Genomic DNA, 11,747 nt, shown 5'->3' with positions numbered 1-11,747 from the left:
CCAGGAGGGTATTAAGGAAGGACGTCCCTTCTTAGGAACAGGACCGAGAAAGGAAATCAGTCTTCCAAACTATGTTGTGCCTCTTTTCCTCCCATTACATGGCCACGGCATTCTTGATCCTCTCAGACCCTCTGCAATTCCCTGTAAATAAAGAGCACCGCCCTACCCCCATTTCCCACACCTAGGATCTCCTGTGGGTTGTCTTTTCTGTCACTGTTCTGGCACTCAGCTCTGCTGCCAACAATGGAAAATGAAATTTGAAAATTTTCCATTTGCAGTAACTTTTTTTTTTTTTTTTGGCTGTGTTCATAACCTTTTTTTTTTTCCCCTAAAATACAGGCAATATATTATCTTATATAAAGACAAATTCAGAGTTAGGACAGTTCTAGGCTAGTAAATTCAGTAGCTTAACAATATTATCTATCAGGAACCTGGGTCTTTCTACCTCTCCACCATGCCTTCTTCAGCAAGCTGCTGTATCTCTTTAGGATGACTAACCTCATACGACCTTAACCTTTTGATCTTAGTTCCCCAACCAGGGATCAAACCCTGGCTCGCTACAGTGGAAGCACAGAGTCCCAATCACTGGACCACCAGGGAAATCCTTGCAATAGAATTTTTTAAAACAACATTAACTACTTTGGGAAAAATTTCACAAATTATGTGTAAGACCTCAGCACTGAAGTCTATAAAATATGGCTGAGGAAAAAAAAAAAAAAAAAACCCAACATATTGCTGAAAGAAATTCTAGAAGTCCTAAAGAAATGGAGTGCTATATTCATGGATTGGAAGACTCGATATTGTTGAGATGCCAGTTTCCTCCAAAATGATTTTTAGATGCAATTCAATCTCAATCATAATCCCAGCAGATTCTTTCCTAAAAATTGACATGTTGATTCTAAAATTTTTATGGAAATGCAAAGGACCTAGGATGTCTAAAGCATCTTAAAGGAAGAACAAAGTGGAGAATTTGCCTACCTGTCATTATGAATTACAAGACTACAGTAATTGAATATTGCAGCATTATCATAAGGTAAATGACAATGGAATAGAAAAGAAAACAGAAATAGACTCACAATTAAACAGACATTTGATTTTTTTTATAAAGTCACCAAAGCAATCCAAAGGGAAAAGGAAAGTCTTTTTAATGGTTCATTTTAGAACAACTGAAAATTAATATAAAAAAATTAAGTATTCCCTCCATCACACCATTCACAAAACTTGATTTGTAATGAATCATAGACTTCAATCAAAAGTTAAAATTCTAGAAGAAAATATAGGAGAATGTCTTTGAGACTTGGAGGTAGGCAAAGGTATCTTTAAAAAGATCATAGAGAGAAATAACTTTTTTTTAAGTTATGGAACCCTTCACGAATTTGCATGTCATCCTTGCTCAGGGGCCATGCTAAGCTCATTATCATTTCAATTTTAGTATATGTGCTACCAAAGTGAGCATGAAATGACTACTTTTTAAAAGTTTGAAGACTTAGACTTCGCAAAAGTGAAATCTGCTCATCAAAATACACCATTTGGTGTAGTATAGACAAGACTTCCGTCAGTTCAGTCATTCAGTCATGCCTAACTCTTTTCAACCCCATGAACTGCAGCACGCCAGACCTCCCTGTCCATTATCAACTCCCAGAGCTTACTCAAACTCATGTCTATTGAGTCGGTGATGCCATCCAACCATCTCATCTTCTGTCGTCCCCTTTTCCTCCTGCCTTCAATCTTTCCCAGCATCAGGGTATTTTCCAATGAATCAGTTCTTCTCATCAGGTGGCCAAAGTACTGGAGTTTCAGGTTCAGCATCAGTCCTTCCAATGAACACCCAGGACTGATCTCCCCCACATGGACTGGTTGGACCTCCTTGCAGTCCAAGGGACTCTCAAGAGTCTTCTCCAATGCCACAGTTCAAAAGCATCAATTCTTCGGCGCTCAGCTTTCTTCACAGTCCAACTCTCACATCCGTACATGACCACTGGAAAAACCATAGCTTTGACAACATGGACCTTGACAAAGTACTGTCTCTGGTTTTTATTATGCTGTCTAGGTTGGTCATAGCTTTTCTTCCAAGGAGCAAGTGTCTTTTAATTTCATTGCTGCAGTCACCATCTGCAGTGATTTTGGAGCCCCCTAAAATAAAGTCTGTCATTGTTTCCACTGTTTCCCCATCTATTTGCCATGAAGTGAATGCCATGAAGGTAGTCATTGCTTTCTCCAGGGGATCTTCCCAAACCAGGGATCAAACCTGGGTCTCCCGCACTGCTGGTGGGTTCTTTACCAGCTGAGCCACCAGGGGAGCCTAGACAAGACTTAAGCTGTGAGAAAATATTTGCAAAATGTATTTGACAAAGGACTTGCAGAATATGTAAAGAATCCCTACAACCCAATAAAAAATAAAATCCCAATTTTTTAAATAGACAAAAGATTTGAATAAAAACTTAATAAAGGAAGATATACAGATGGCCAAGGAGCACATGAAAATGCTTAACATCATTGATCATCAGGAAAATGCAAAATAAAACCCTCAGTGACACCAATACACACCTACCAGAATAACAAATTAAAGACCCACAATATCAAATGTTGACAAAGAGGGGGAGCAGTCAGAACTCTCAGACATTGTTGGTAAGGCTATAAAATGGTACAACCACTTTGGATAAAGATCTGGCAGTTTCTTAAAACAAAAGCCACCTATGATCCAGCAGTTTCACTTCTAGCTGTTTAACTAAGAGAAATGAAAATATGTGTCCTCAAAACAACTCGTACAAAAATGTTCACAGACACTTTATTCATAATCTCTGAAAACTAGAAATAGCTCCAGTGACTATCAACAGAATAATACATAATTCTTCTGTTATAATCATATAATGGGACATGACTTAGCAATAAAGTGGGATTAACTACCAATACATACAATATCATGAATGAATCTCCCATTTTGCCAAGAGCAAAAAAACTAGACACAGAAGAGTACCTATAATATGATTTTAATTATATGAAGTACTAGAACAGGCAAAACTAATCTATGGTGGGGAGAATACCTAGGTGGGGAGAGGAAGGGACCCACTAGGAAGGAGAATAGAGAACTTGGAGGTGATGGTGATGTACTGTGTCTTGATAGAGGTTTGAGTTTTATAGGTACAGGCATCTGTCAAAATTCACCTAATGTATTAATATAATTAAGATTTGTGCCTTTTTTATGGGTTTCCCAGGTGACTCAGTGGTAAGGAATCTGCTTGTCAATGTAGGAGATACAAAACAGGAGGGTTCAATCCCTGAGTGGCGCAGATCCCCTGTAAAAGGAAATGGCAATCTACTCCAGTATTCTTGCCTGGAAAATTCCATGGACAGAGGAGCCTGGCAGGACAAGATAAACAAATATTGAACTTCAGTTAATTATATACATCCTAAAGTGTTTAGGGGTAAATTATGCTAATGTCTGCAATTTTCCTTGAAATGGTTTAAGAATTCTTTCTCTTTTTATTTTTTTGTTTTATCCATGCCGCGTGGCTTGCAGGATCTTAGTTCCCAACCAGGGATTGAACCCAGGACTGCAGCAGTGAAACCAGAGAGTGCTAAGCGCTGTGCAGGCATGCATGCTGAGTTGCTTCTGTCGTGTCCAACTCTGTGTGACCCTATGGACTGTAGCCCTCCAGGCTCCTCTGTCCATGGAATTCTCCAGGCAAGAATACTGGAGTGGGTTGCTAACCACTGTACTGCCAGGGAATTCCCTCAAAAAAATTTTTTAATGCAGGGATAGGTGAATAGGTGGATGGGTGGATGGATGGGTGGATGGACAGACGGATGGATGGAAAGGGAGAGAAAGAGAGGGATGCGTAGATTCGTGATTAAGCAGAGTGAAATGTTAATTGTAGAACCTCAGTGGTAGGTATGTGAAAACTCACATGCAATTCTTTTTAAAATTTTCTGTATATTTGAAATTTTTCATAATAAAATGTTTTGGGGGAAAAAAGGCAAGTAAATCTTCATCAACCCAGTCTGGACTAATTTCCCTCTTTCTAAAAGACCACTGAGTTCCACACCCTTTGTCACATCATTCACTGAAAATCATTGTTGAGCCACCGTCACTCTGACACTCGTCCCAACCTACCCAATCCCTCTACTCCCTTTTCCAAACCCTCCCCACCCCGGGCTCTCTGGAACTCCCACTCTACCCATTCTGGAAATCTCCCCCTACTTCCTGGCCCTGATGGAAACCAAGCTCTCCCCTGAGATACTGCTTCCTGCTCAAGAGGAAGCTATATTTTCTCTTATATTCCAAGTACCTCAGAGCTGGGAGGTGTAGGGTGGGGTGTTGGTTTCCCTCATTCCCCAAGACTCTCCTTCAGAGTCATCGTCCTTCCTTCCTCCCTTGAAAACTCTAGCCCTGGACTTCCCCAGTGGTCCAGTGGTTGGGAATCCGCCTGCCAATGCAGGGAAGGCAGATTTGATCCCTGGCCCAGGAAGATCAGACCTTCCTGGTGTGTTCCTTGTGAATTGGGTGTCCCCTGGTGTGTTCCCTGCCCTGGGCTTCCCTGGTGGCTCAGTGGTAAAGAATCTGCCTGCAGTGCAGGAGATCTGTAGGAGATATGCGTTCCATCCCTGGGTCAGGAAGATCACCTGGAGAAGGAAATGGCCACCCACTCCAGTATTCTTGCCTAGAGAATGCCATGGACAGAGGAGACTCGAGGGCTATAGACCATGGGGTCATAAAGGGTCAGACACAACTGAGCGACTACATGGCAACCACCAGGAAGATTCCATATGGGGCGGGGCAACTAAGCCCATGCACCACAGCTACTGAGCCCCACTCTAGAGCCAGTGCTCCACAGCAGCAGAAGCCACTGCAACTAGAGAAAGCCTGAGCCCAGCGACAAAGACCCAGCACAGCCAAAGGAAAAAAAAATCCCTTTAGTTTCTTCTAAGTTCAAACCAACTAGCTAACCCTTTATGCCTCTCCCCAGCGGGTCTACCTGCCTCCTGACGAACCTCCTAGTTCACTGGGAAGTTTAGCCTCAGGCCGGGCCCATGGGTCACTCCTATACCCTGTGACCTCACCATCCACAGAGGTGACATTAAAAAAGAAAGGAAATGTCTGCTTGGCTGAACCAGGTTGCTACGTGCAGGATCTTTAGTTGTGGCATGCAAACTCTTGGTTGCAGCACTCGGGCGCTACTTCCCTGACCAGGGATCAGACCCTGGCCCCCTGCACTGGGCGTGTGGAGTCTCAGCCATTGGATCACCAAGGAAGTCCCAGGGATGACTTTTCAATTCCCCTGCCTCTCTGTTACTTGACCTCCTCACCTCCAGAGGTATTTCCCTCCACACCATCTCAGTCACCCACTCCCCAGGCACATTCTAGATGTTGTCCCAGCTCTGACATCTGCATTTCAGGCATCCCACCATCAGATAGCATCTCCCTTCCCTCCAGCTCTGACTCTCCTTCTCTCACTGCACCAGTGCTTCACCATCTCCAATCCAACCGTCCCATCATTTTTCCTCCACAGCCTCCTTTCTTATTTCTTTCCGTCCTTCCTAACAAAATATCCTGCCTCCTTTTCCTGCTTTGGTTTTTCCTGTAGCATTTACTACCTTCTAATACCAATAAACCCTGGAGGAGGGCACGGCAACCTACTCCAGTATTCTTGCCTGGAGAATCCCATGGGCAGAGGAGCCTGGAGGGTTACAGTCCATAGGGTTGCAAAGTGTCAGACACGACTGAGTGACTAAGTACGAGCAATACCAATGAAACCTACTTATTCATTTTATTGTTGACTCTCTCCATCCAGGAGAATGTATGCTCCAGGAGGTGTTCTTGTCTGTTTAATCACTGCTGTAACCTCAGCACCTAGAACAGGGCCATGGCTTGTAGTAGGTGCTCAAAGAAGGCCTGTAAAGAGAAAGGAAAAAATGAAGAAAGAGAGTGGGCCAAGGGGCAGACAGCTTTAATTAGAAAACAGAAGGAAGCCCTCAGGAGCACCCTCCCTGTCCCACTTCCCCTCCTGAACCATATTCTCCTACTCCTTGTGACAACTGGAAAAGAGTCCCTGCTCCTCGCCGAGATCATTTGCTCCACAGGGGCTCTGGATGCCATCTCTCCTCAGCTTCTCAAAAACTGGACTTCTGGTCTTCCCTGGTGGTCCAGTGGCTAACACTCTGAGTTACCAATGCAGGGGGCCCAGGTTCGATCCCTAGTCAGGGAACTAGAGCCCACATGCTGCAACTAAAGAGTTCAAATTCTGCAATGAAGATCAAAGATACTGGGTGCTGCAACTACATAAGACCCAAGACAGCCAAATAAATAAACAGATATTTTGTGGCAGATTCATGTCAATGTATGGCAAAACCAATACAATATTGTAAAGTAATTAGCCTCCAAAATAATTAAATACATTTTTTAATAAATTTAATAAATAAATAAAAATGTTTAAAAAGAAAGAAAGGAAAAAAGAACCGGCTCCTGAACTGTTCTACCCCCGCTGCCATCTCTAAATTCTCCTTCTGAACGAAATCATTTCCCTTGCCTCTACCGTCTCCCATCTTTTCAAACTCCTCTTTTTACCTCAGATGCATCTCCAACTACTGTGCCATTTCTTTGTTCCTTCTGCCTCGATTCCCATTCATTTTCAACCCACGTCAGCAGACATCTCAGCCCAGTAAGTGATATTTGGGATGGGCAATCACGTGCCAGGACAAAATGGAAAAACATAAAAAGGCTGCGTTCCCAGTGATGCTGAGAAAGACAGGACTAGCCCTGGACAACCCGCCTCCAGGCTTCTATTTGGTGTGAGCGAAGAGAGTTTTATCTTGTTTAAGCCATTGGTATTTTGGATTTTTTTTCGTGTCAACAGAGTGGATCCTAAATGATAGATCTTTTTTTTTTTTTAATTTTTAAAATTTATTTTATTTAAAAAAAGGGTTTTTTTTGCTATGCTGGGTCTTCATTGCTGTATGTAGACTTTCTCTAGTTGTGGCAAGTGGGGCTACTCTTCGTTTCGGTGCTCTGGCTTCTTATCACGGAGGCTTCTCTTGTTGCGGAACATAGGCTGTAGGTGCACAGGCTTCAGTAATTGATGTGAGTGGGCTCAGTAGCTGTGGCTTCCAGGGTTAGCTGCTCCGGGCATGTGGGATCTTCCCAGACCAGGGATCAAACCAGGGTCCCTTGTATTGCAAGGTGGATTCTTAACCACTGGCCCACTAGGGAAGCCCCAAAGATGGATTTTATCTCTCCTCTGATTCTCCAGAAAATGGAAGGCCAATGGCTATATTTCTTGTCTTCAAAATGCTTTGCAAACACAGATTCTAAAGAAATGTTTCTTGGAGTAAATGAGATCTGGAAAATTAGGCAGAGGCATCAAACCAGAGGACCACATGGAGCACTCACCTAGGGTTTGCAACCACGGTTCCTCCGTTAGGTCCACCAGTTTGTGGTCATGGTAGGTTGAGCAAGGCACGGGAAAACATGCTGAGGAGTAAGAGGAAGTGAGAAGCTGCAGGTTTGATTCATACTTGGTTTCATTCTGTTTGTGTCTGAGCTGATGAACTTTATCAGTCAGAGGGTGTGATGGAGTTCCACTTATAGGTTTCTTTACTTTTTGTAGCAGCTTTATATAATTCACATATTATACCATTCACCCGTATAGAGTGTACAACTCAGTAGTTTTTAGTATATTCACAGACTTGTGCAACCAACACCACAATTTTAGAACATTTTCATCACCTCAAAAAGAAACCCTATACCCTTTAGCAGTTGTTCCCCATTCCACCACCCTACCTCAACCCTAAGCAAATACTCATCTGTTCTGTCTCTATAGACTTACTTATTCTGGAAATGTCACATAAATGGATCATACAACATGTGACCTTTTGTGTCTGGCTCCTTTCCCTTTGTATAATGTTTTCAAAGTTCATCCATGTTGTAGCATGAATCAGTACTTCATTCCTTCTCATTGTTGAATAATATTCTAAATTTCATTGTATGGCTATGTCATGCTTGTTTATCCATTCGTTAGTTGGTGAACATTTCGTTGTTTCTCAGTTTTGAGTTGATATGAATAACACTGCTGAAAACAGTCCTGTACAAGTTTTTGTGTGATTGTATGTTTTTAATCCTGGATACATAACTAGGGATGGAACTCCTGGATTATATGGTGGCCCTGTGTTTACCCTTTTAAGGGACTCACCCCTCTGGCCTATAACTGCTGTGATGCCATCTATCAGAGGTTTGTCGGGGCCTCCATCAGGATTAGAGTTTTTAACTGTTTTCCAAAGTCGCTGCACCATCTACGTTCCCACCAGTAGTGTTATTTCCCCACACCGTCACCAATAGTTATTATCTGTTGTTATTGTTAGTATACTAGTGGGTGAGAAGTCGTATCTCATTATGGTTTTGATTTGCATTTATTTCTCTTATGATTATGATGTTGAGCAGCTTCTCATGCGTTTATTGGCCATTTGCATGTTTTTTTGCGGGAAAATGTCTATTCAGGTCTTCTGCTTATTTTTAATTGGGTTGTCTGTCTTTTCATTATTGAATTATGATTTGCAAATATTTTCTCCCATCCTATGGGTTGTCTTTCACTTTCTTGATGGTATCCTTTAAAGCATAGAAGTTTTAATTTTGATGAAATCCAATTTATCGATTTTCTTCTTCTGTTGCTTCTGCTTTGGTGCTGTATTTAAGAAACGAGTGCCTAATCTGGGGTCATGAAAATGTGTCCCTATGCTACGTTACAAGAGTTTTATAGGCTTTTTGTTGTTATTGTTATTGTCGTTGATCACTACTTTTTTTAACTGAAGTATAATTGTTCACAATGTTGTGTCAGTTTCTGTTGTACAACAAAGTGAGTCAGCTAGCGGAGTGGGAGGGACTATATATATGTATATAAATATACACACACACACACACACACTCCCTCCCTCGTGTTCCTCCCTCCCACCCTTCTAGATCATCACAGAGCGCCGAGCTGAGCTCCCTGTGCTGCAGCAGCTCCCACTAGCTATCTATCATACAAGCGGTAGTGTATATGTTAATGCCACTCCCTCAGTTCGTCCCACCCTCCTCTTCCCCCTCTGTGTCCACAAGTCTCTTCTCGGGGTCTCTATCCCTACCTTGCAAATAGATTCATTCAGTACCATTTCTCTAGATTGCATATATACACGTTAATATACTAGATTTGTTTTTCTCTTTCTGACTTACTTCACTTTGTATGAATAGACTCTAGGTTCATCCACATCATTACAAATGACTGAATTTTGTTCCTTTTTATGGTCTTAGCTCTTACATTTAGGCCTTTGATTCATTTTTAATTCATTCTTATATATTGTATGAGGTAGGGATCCAATTTCATTCTTTTATATGTGGATATCCAATTGTTCCAGCACCACTTGATGAAATTCTTCCCCCATTGAATTGCTTTGGTATCCATGCCAAAAATCAATTGACCATAAATGTGAGGGTTTACTTCTGGACTCTCAATTCTATTCCATTGATCTCTATGTCTATCCTTATGCCAGTACCACACCATTTGATTACTGCAGCTTTGTACCAAATTTTGAAATTGAGAAGTGCAAGTTCTCCAACATTATCCTTTTCCAAAATAGTTTTGACTTCTGAACCCCTTAAATTTCCATACTAATTTAGAATCAGTTTCTGGAAATAAGACAGCCAAGACTTAAGTAAGACGGCCGAGACTTGAATAAGAACTATGTTGAATCTAAAAATAAATTTACCATCTCAACAATGTTAAATCTTCTAACCCACAAATAGGGGATATCTTTGCACTTATTAAAGAAACTAGATCTTCTTTAACATCTTTCAGCAATGTTTTGTAGTTTTCAAGAGTATGAAGTTTGCACTTCTTTTTTTAAATTTATTTTTGGCCTCACCCCAGGACATGCAGGACCTTAAGTTCCCCAGCCAGGGATCGAATGCAAACCCCTTGCAGAGGAAGTGTGGAGTCTTAACCCCTGGACAGCCAGGGAAGTCCCCGCACTTATTTTGTTAAATTTGTCCCTGAGTAATTTATTCTTTTTTATGCTATTGTCAATGGAATTATATTCTTTACGTTCAGATGGTTCATTACAACTGTATAGAAATACCATTGATTTTTGTATTCTGAAATCTTATCATGCTTGCTTATTAGTTCTACTAGTTTTTTAGTGAATTCCTTAGGATTTTCTATATAAAAGATCATGGTACCTGAGAATAGAGATACTTTTACTTCTTTTCCAATATGGATGCCTTTTGTTTCATTTTCTTCCCTAATTGCCCAGGTTAGAACCTCCAAATCTATAGGGGATTTTTGAACAGATTTTTTGAGGTATAATTGATATACAAAAATCTGCAGATTTTTATTTAATGCATACAGTTTGATGAATTTGGACACATTGATGAATTGCATACACCCATGAAATCATTGCTGCTGCTGCTTCTAAGTCGCTTTAGTCATGTCTGACTCTTTGCTACCCAATGGACCATAGCCCGCCAGGCTCCTCTGTCCATGGGATTCTCCAGGCAAGAATACTGGAGTGGGTTGTCATGTCCTCCTCCAGGGGATTTCCCAGACCCAGAATCAAACTTGAGTCTCTTACATCTCCTGCATTGGCAGGCAGGTTCTTCACCACCAGCACCACACAGGAAGCTCAACCATCACTATGGTCAAGGTAATATATCTCCAAAAGTTCCTTCCTGGATTTTTGTTTTATTTTGTCTGTGTGTGTGTGTGGTAAGGACAGTGAAAATGAATAAAATCTACCCTCTTAACAAAGATTTTAAGCAAACAATGTTGTTGTTTAGCCACTAAGTTGTGTCCAACGTTTTTGCAACCCTGTAGACTAGCTCGCCAGACTCCTCTGTCTATGGGATTTCCCAGGACAGAATACTGGAGTGAGTTGCCATTTCCTTCTCCAGGGGATCTTCCCCACCCAGGAATTGAACCTGTGTCTCCTGCATTGGCAGGCGGGTTCTTTACTACTGAGCCATCAGGGAAGCCACATACAATGTTAACTCCAGGCACCATGTTTGTACAGCAGATCTCTAGAATTTAGTCATCTTGCATAACTGAAACTTTATGCCCATTGAACAACAGCTCCCTATTTCCCCTCCCTCAGCCCCTGGCAACCACCATTCTACACTTTGCTGAGTACAGTGTTGAATAGAAAAGGCAAAAGTAATCATATTTGTTTTGTATTCTGATCTCAGAGGGAAACCATTCAGTCTTTCACCATTAAAAAAACCTACTGTGGGGTTTTCGTAGATTCCTTTTATCAAGTTATGGAAATTCTTTATTATTGCTAGCTTGAGTGTTTTTACCATGAAGGGACGTTGGATTTTGTCAAATGCTTTTTTTGTATGTATTGACATAATCATATGCTTTTTAATTCTTTTGGTACCATATATTAATTAATTTGGAGATGTTAAACCAATCTTGCATTTTTAGGGTAAATCCCACTTGGTCATGGTATATAATCCTTTTGACATGTTGCTGGATTTAGTCTGCTAGCATTTGGACGAGGATTTTTTTCATGTATATTCATGATCTATATTGGTCTGCAGTTTTCATGTGGTGTCTTTGCCTGGTTTTGTTATTAGCACAATATTAGCCTTGTAGAATGAGTTGGAATTGTCTAGGTTTCTTTTTCACTCATCTTTTGGTCAAGTTTATCTCTTGATCTTACAGTATTCTGAGAAAATACCCAAGGCCTGGGAAGGTTTATCTGGGGTTCTTAACTTGAGCATGCAT

The 11,747-nt window shown here is 41.2% G+C and overlaps 1 non-coding gene across 1 annotated transcript; it reads right to left on the bottom strand.

Annotated features, from left to right (window-relative positions):
• Window positions 1–1,352: 1,352 nt before the first annotated feature.
• Window positions 1,353–1,456, bottom strand: LOC113878619. Its single transcript, XR_003507046.1, has one exon. It is a non-coding gene; the product is annotated as a U6 spliceosomal RNA (small nuclear RNA).
• Window positions 1,457–11,747: the final 10,291 nt, after the last annotated feature.

The sequence above is a fragment of the Bos indicus x Bos taurus genome, chromosome 19 (genome assembly GCF_003369695.1).
Source record: "Bos indicus x Bos taurus breed Angus x Brahman F1 hybrid chromosome 19, Bos_hybrid_MaternalHap_v2.0, whole genome shotgun sequence".
In the NCBI taxonomy this organism is placed as follows: domain Eukaryota; kingdom Metazoa; phylum Chordata; class Mammalia; order Artiodactyla; family Bovidae; genus Bos; species Bos indicus x Bos taurus.
The sequence above is the reverse complement of the archived record's forward strand: the minus strand, read 5'-3'. Positions and strand labels throughout refer to the sequence as shown.